The sequence below is a fragment of the Papio anubis genome, chromosome 19 (assembly GCF_008728515.1).
Source record: "Papio anubis isolate 15944 chromosome 19, Panubis1.0, whole genome shotgun sequence".
Taxonomy (NCBI): Eukaryota; Metazoa; Chordata; class Mammalia; order Primates; family Cercopithecidae; genus Papio; species Papio anubis.
Genome location: NC_044994.1, coordinates 36,125,374 through 36,133,286, shown reverse-complemented (window position 1 = coordinate 36,133,286; position 7,913 = coordinate 36,125,374). Strand labels below are relative to the sequence as shown.

At 35.6% G+C, this 7,913-nt stretch overlaps 1 non-coding gene across 1 annotated transcript; it reads right to left on the bottom strand.

Annotated features, from left to right (window-relative positions):
• Window positions 1–1,281: 1,281 nt before the first annotated feature.
• LOC116271509 lies at window positions 1,282–1,400 on the bottom strand. The gene has a single exon (XR_004180141.1). It is a non-coding gene; the product is annotated as a 5S ribosomal RNA (ribosomal RNA).
• Window positions 1,401–7,913: the final 6,513 nt, after the last annotated feature.

Genomic DNA, 7,913 nt, shown 5'->3' with positions numbered 1-7,913 from the left:
GAAAATTATCAGGGTAATCTTTAAAGTGAGTAGCTGTAATAGAACATTACTTCTAGAAATGGTCTTAAAGACTGAGTAGTCCAGTGCTCTCTTTTTTCAAATAAATAAAATGAGACCCTGAGAAGACATACAACTTACTTAATAACAATGACAAACAGGTACTCTTTCTCCTTGGCATTTTTTTTCTTTCTGATTCTTAATTGTGGAAAGACTCTATCATCCTTATAGATGAAATGGGCCTGTCTTTTTTCACACTGCAATGTGTGGCAATTGGTAAAAGTATGTCTGACAAGACTAAGCAGAGAGGTGAGAGAGTTTGGGACATACTGGAATTGAATTGGGAACTACTGTATAGTAATTCCATTTCAGAAATAGAAAATAATAATGGTAGAAACAAGCAAGCATTCATATGTGGGATTCTATAGTTCCAAAAACTCAGGGACAGTAGGTATTGTTTTTGCTTCAAAGTAGATAATCTAAATCCCAGAAATGTAAAAACTAGTCAGATTGTGGGGAGTTCATGAGGCAAGGAACATTTGGATTCTAAGAAAATCAGCAAAGAGGAATGTATAAAACAATACAAACTCATTATATCATATAATATGTATACGGTTGAATCTTCTTATCCTAAACCCAAGCTCTTCATTATCTGCCCCAGCTTTTTTAAGTCCTGGTTTTTATAAGCACATGGGACTTCAGTTCAAATTAACTAAACAAATACTGAGTACCTGTTTTGTATGGCAACTGCATTCAGAGTTGTAGCTTTTCCAAAGATATTCAAACTATGTGTCTGTTTTCCAGGACATTAAATGTAATGGAGAAGGCAGATATACAAAAATCTGTGACATAGAACAGAGCTGACCTAGACCTATCCTCCACACTACATTCACATTTATCACATATTTATTTTCATTTTAATTTTTAATTTTTTTCTTAAAGGTGGAGTTTCACTATGTCACCCAGGCTGGAATGCAGCAACACGATCATTGCTCAGTGCAGGCTCGAACTCCTAGGTTCAAACAATTCTCCTGTTTCAGCCTCCTGAGTAGCTGGGATTAGAGCCTTAAACCACCACACCTGGCTCATCATACACTAAATGCATAGGAATTCCGGAAAATTTTGCATTTTAGAGAATGGATACAAAATTACCTAGATAATATGATGTCAATTACCATCAGTGCTACTTAAAGAGTATTTAATGGTTTGCAGTGATTTTTTTAAAATTAATAAATTATAGGAATTTCTCTGCCAAAAAAAAAATCTTTTTTTGTTGTTTGTTTAAGCCTACAGCACCTGATATTTTCAGGCAGTCTCCCATCCAAGTCCTAATCAGGCTCAACCCTGCTTAACTTCTGAGATCAGATGAGATCAGGTGGGTTCAGGGTGGTATGGCCATAGGCCACCCTAAATTTTCTATAGCAGTCGTATAAGTGTTACAACAGAAAGGTACTTAAGTGTTTTTTTTTCTCTTCAGGGCAGCAAGAATTCACACTGTTAATATGTTTGAAATTGATGACTTTAGAAGTAAATGTTTGAATCTCACTCTCATTTTTATTAAAAGAATAGAAGTATTACATGCTCAAGATTTTAAGACACATCTTTACAGAGATACATATTAAAGTGAAATTTGCTCCATTTCTATTCTTTATCCAATTCAAATTAATACATTTACACCTTAACACAGTATAATCTAGAGTTATTGAAAACCTAATTACGAAAGAAACCTTCAAAGTATTACAAAATACAAAGGATCACATCATATCAGAAACTATTCTCAGAATGATTGCATATATAATGCCTGCTTAAATATGAACATAGGAATTCATGTTCCTAATTCATATATACAAATATTTTGATATAGTTGACTGTATTAAAATGAAAATTGTTTCAAGGGATACTACAGATGGAAAGTTTATATTTGGAATGTATATGAAAGAGGAAGTGTTAGTACAGACTCTACACAGAAATTCTGAAAATTAATAGTAAATCATAACACAATCTAAGTAGCTAAAGGTTATGGATAGGCAATTCTCAGGATAGAGATATTATTGTCAGTAATTATATAAGAAAATAATAACCCATACTTGTACTGAACACAATTCATATTAAAATAAGATAAATAATTGTGTTGTTCATTTGGTAAAAGAATTAAAATCTGGTAATGTCAATTCTTGTCAAGAATCTGGAGTAATGAGAACTTTCATGTATTTCTTGTTGGAATGTACATAGAACCAACCTATTTAAAGATCGCGTTGACAATATTTAGTAATAATAGAACAATGCCCTTCCACTTATAGAGCAGCTATAAAGTCTCTGCGTGATATCCCTGCTTATAATAATGACCTGAAAAAAACTATCAGGTACCCTCCCCGTTAATGACTCCCAAGCAGTTGTCTACAAGATCAGGTTTGAAAATATACATTTGTGCTAAGAATAGAACACAGAGATAACTAATTAGGATATGGAGACTTTGTGGCCACCATAAATAAACTGTGTAGAAATGTCTGCACATAGGCATGAAATGTTTATCCTAGCAATGTTTGTAGTAACAAAACAGAACAAAACACAAATTTAAAATAATTCTAATGTCTAAGGCGATAGCATGAAAGATTTGATTGAATTCATATGAAGATTTAAAATTAATGACCTATTGTACCATATAAACCTATCAACCTACATACATTACTAAACATAATGTTTAGTGAGAAATCCAGGTGTGAAGCGCTGTGTACAGCAAGTACCATTTTATGAAAAAACCCACAGAAATCAATGTTATGTACTCTAAGAATACACACACACACACACACACACACACACACACACACAGAGTTCTGTGTTTTTTTCATATACATCTAAACATACCCACATACATATAGGCATTCAAAATAAAAAGCAGAATGAATAGAATATTATTTGTAGGTGAAATTATTTTAGCACAGCAGTTTTCTCTTGAAAAGCAGGAGGATTTTATCATATATATAATATTTTTTTCTAAAAATATATATCTAAAACAAGCATAACAACTGTTAATATGTATTGGAGCATATGTCTTTTATGACTTTTTTTCTACTTTTGACAAACTTCATAAAGAAGAAATAGCAACAAACGTCTATGTGAAAAATATTACTAAGTGCTACAAAAGCACAAAGGAAAGCATCACATTTTGGCTAAGAGAAAACAAAAGGTTTATGGAACTAGTGATACTCACTTTAGATAATGGTTGATGCATACAATTTCAGTAGACAGACAAGAGGAAGGTCATTCCAAGCAGAGGCAATATTTGATTTGTGTAGAGAAACAATATTTAGAAGCTATTTAAAGAGTTTGAAGGACATATTAGAAATGCATTTAGGAAAATGCTGCTTGAGAGACATTTTTAGGAATTTAGGAATAAGACAGAGGTAAAGAGGAAAAGAATTGAGTCAAAGTCAAAGGTTGATGAAATATAAAGCAGAATGGAGACTGGCAGCAATACATTGGATTTAAACAGATAAGTAGAGAAAGTCAGTGTAGTTTTATTAGAATTATAAGTTCAGGAAAGTGCAGGAAGACAGGGAAGTGGCAGCAAATAGTCCAGGCTAGTTTGGAAATGTTTATTGGAGGAAGAAAACACATATGCAAAAGTAACTTAGCTCAGTGCTTTGGGAGGCAGAGACGGAAGGATTGCTCGAGGCCAGGAGCCCAAGACCAACCTGGGCAACATAGTAAGACCCCTGACTCCACAAGAAAACAAAAGCAAAACCAATTATCCAGGTGTGGTGGTGCGTGCCTGCAATCCCAGCTACTTGGGAGGCTGAAGTCAGAAGATCGCTTGATCCCAGGTGTTCGAGGTTGTAGGGGAACTGTGATCATACCACTGAACTCCAGCCTGGGCAAGAGAGAAAGATCCCATCTCTTAAAAAATAAAGGAAAGCAAGGAAAGAATAAGAAGAAGGAAGGATGGAAGGATGGAAGGAAGGAAGGAAGGAAGGAAGGAAAGAAGGAAGGGACGGAAGGAGGGAGGGAGGGAAGGGAAAGCAAAAGTAACTTATTGGTGGTGTTGTGTCTTTTGTTTTAAGCATATAGGATACTTAGGCACTTTTCTAGTCAGAGTAATGGGAATAAAAAAATTATAAGGCCAGATCCTGGAGGAACTGGAGATGCGAAATATTGCTATCCAGAACAGAGCTGGAAGAGTTATCTTTGGTTAGAAGAAGACAGTTCTTTGTTTTTGTTTTTCCTTTTTTAAATAAATAAATAAATAAAACAGAAGAAAGACAACAGGTTATGGAGATTACCAGACAGAAAGAACACTACAAGGCTCATTAGAGAGGAGTCTTTATCTTTGTAGTAAAGGGAGAAAATAAGAGCAGAGATCGTGTTGCCAGCTTGGAGAGGGTAGAAACTGTTTGGGAAACATGCTACAGGAACTGAAATCAGCCATTGAATGGGGATGTAAAGACTCCTATGATACAACTCCATCCCTGCTGCTTGGTCCAGAGTTAATAGTATCCTCTGCTGACATTTTTTTAGTGGTTTGTGGTAGCCCATAATGCATATTTTATAACTTTTTAAACCTATTTTTCTTTCTAGAGTGTTCATCTATATGTACCAGGAACATAGTAAGTGCTTAATAAATGCTTCTAAATTGGATGAGCAAGACATTACATTAGTCAGTTCATAACTTACATTTAAATTCTCTGTGCCTGATCCACATTCTTTGGTGCAGGACAGAGCTATGAATTAAAACAAATTTCCTGGGAAAGTTATTAGAGATGAACAACAACCTGAGCAGATACACTGCTAGCATTCCCTTTTTAAACAGGGAAGCCAAGAGGTATTTCCGAATGTCTGTCTGGAAGATGGACTAAGTCACCACCTAACAACTGTGTGACGTTGCAGAAGTTGCTTTACCTCTATATAAAAGAAGTGGTATGCTCGTCATGAGAACAGTTTCTTATAGTCCCTGCTCATAAATTGTTAGCTGTTTTGCTATTATTAGAAATGATTTTATACCCTTATGTTCCATCCATCAGATGTACTATAAAGTCACTGAGGACTTCCTATTGTCATATGAGATGTACCTTTAAGTGAAGGTAGTCAGCATTGCGTATTATCAGTGGATAGCTAGGAGGAAAATTATCGATACTTTGGCATTAAATTTATATGTATATTCAACTAGTGACTTGGATTAGGATAAATCCCCTCACTCTCAATAAGCTTTGTAGCACTGCATTTTAAAAAGCTTAGATGACGTACAGAATACCCGTTTGTGAAAGTTTATGTGCAATTTTAGGCAAAAGAATTAAACATTAAAGGAAAACTATAACGGTAAGCTAAAAATACCCTGGACAGCTAAATTGAATATTTACTAGATAGATGTACCAGGCTTAGCAAAATTAAATTTTAAAACTGTGCCTATAACAAAACTATGAAAAAAGTAAGAATTCATGCTTAGAAGGGAAAAAAAGAATGGAAAAAGGGTGACGATGCAGCCTGGCAGGGGGATTCTTAATTCATATTTCCTTTTATGCACATTGTTTGCTAAGGGACCTCAGAGCAAATAACTTGGATCCTCTTGACTTCTGTCTCTCACTGGGTTGGGAGGCTGATGATGTAGTCTGTTTATTGTATGACTTCACTGTAAAAATCTGTGTGTGCCTATTTGGCATTATTATACTCTATAGAACCAACTCCAGTACATGATCATAGTTATTCTTGCCTTTCAACCTCTAAGAATTAAATATCTCTACAAATAGAATAATAAATTTGAGTGTCAGTTCACAAGATACCTATGTCCAACAACACGTTATTTTGTAGTTATATGGCAACATCAGGAAAAAATTAAATAAGAATTTCAAATAAGAAATAAGAGAAAAATTCAAATTGTTCATCTGCTTATAGGAGATATAGGTGAAAATGTTATTTGTTTCCAGTTTTCTCTCACACAAAGGGAAAAATGAGTTTTTATAAAGAATGGAATGAAGCCTTAACAGATGGAGACCAAAGCTTGATGCACTGGTGTGGGAAAGGACATACTCAGAGATGAACGTCCCTTAAATTTAGCCCAAGGGAAACATATTGAAATCAGCAGAAAGCAGGCTTCCTTCCACACAGCCCAGGCACCAACTTTGCTGCCCTCAGTGACATCAAGGCCTGGCTGTATCTCACTTGGGGAGTGGGTCAAGTTATACCTGATATACGTATCTAATAAAATTGTAGGAAGATGCAGAAGATAAGTAATCCTTGGATAAACATAAACCATTAATGAACTGTACAAGATATTATTTATTTACAAGGTCAGATTGCAGAAGCGATAATACCAAAGCTGATGGTAGTGTCTACATGTCAACAAAAAGGCAGATGTACAGTGAAACATTCACTGTCCAATAAATTAGATGAAGGAGCTGTATAATGCCAAACAGCTAAGTATTTGGAAATACCCAGACATCTGATAGCACAGTTCCTATTTTTTAATGAATTTTCCTCCAGAGCCAGAACAAATTCCATACAAGGAAAGTGGTTTCTGTCAGCACCTTCTTTTTTCTTTTCATACCACAGTGGGATTACTCAGGAGTCTCACTCTCTTTATTTGAAAGACCTGTTTTAAAGGGATTTTCCATCGATCCTATAAACAAGTCAAATACACCATTAAAGAGCAAAGATTTATGCTACTTCCGGCTATGCCGTAAAATCATGTGTCATAGGCTCTTAGGACAATTTCTTTTCTTTCTTTTTTTTTTTTTTTTTTTTTAGACTGAGTCTCGCTCTGTCACACAGGCTGGAATACAGTGGCACAATCACCATCTCGGCTCACTGCAACCTCCACCTCTTGGGTTCAAGCAATTCTCCTGTCTCAGCCTCCTGAGTAGCTGGGATTACAGGTGCATGCCACTATGCTCAGTTAATTTTTGTATTTGTAGTAGAGATGGGGTTTTGCCATGTTGGTCAGGCTGGTCTCGAACTCCTGACCTTGTTATCTCCCTGCCTCGGCCTCCCAAAGTGCTGGGATTACAGGTGTGAGCCACCTCACCCAGCCAGGACAATTATTAAAGGTGTTCCAACAATGGTTCAATAATGAGAAAGGCAGTTGGCCTTCCAGAAACTGCTAGAAGGATAAATTCATTTGGATATTTAAGTTCTGATTTATTTAAAATATGAATATGAGTTGCCACCTCAATTAAAATATAAATTCTGGATTTTCAGGGACCTTCTTAATATTATTTTTAATCCCCACCCTGACTCCCAAATATACATAGTACTAAATTTATAGAAGCATATTATATGCTCAATGCTTGCCTACAGAGTGAATGGTGAGCTGAATGTCTTTTTAAAATGTACTAGAATGAAATTTATACTGAAATATCTACCATCTGTTAAAAAAAAAAAACCACACATGCACAAAACCCCAACATTTTAATTCCAGAGCATGTGGTTACTGGAACTGAAGGTCCTTAATTGCATCTTTAAAAAAAGCAAGGGCATCTCTATTTATTAGGCATTTAAATTCAGTGCACTGCAATGTCTCATCTCTTTGCACTTTCCTTAGTAATTGGGTGTTGACTCTGTGTCTTCAGGCTAATTCAATGCTTATGTTGTTAAGATATAGACTGGCTGCTGCTGTGTGAATACTTTCTGGCTTTAGTCCATTGCTCATCCTTTTCCCAGATTTTAGTAATGAATAGAGCTCTTCATTCACTGAAAGAATGTCCTTGGACCTGTTTGTGCTCTATGTTGTTCATACACTGCAATATTCCCTTGGCCTCCCGACTTTGCAGCTTGTGGTGGTCCAATAGCCTAGTTTCCTTTACAGGGGCCCATATGCTGTGGTTTTATAGAGGGAGAGCCCTTCCTACCACATCCTAATTCTAGTCTCTACACATATCCGTGAAACTGCATACACTTATCTAAAAACACTGCTTTAATATATTAAT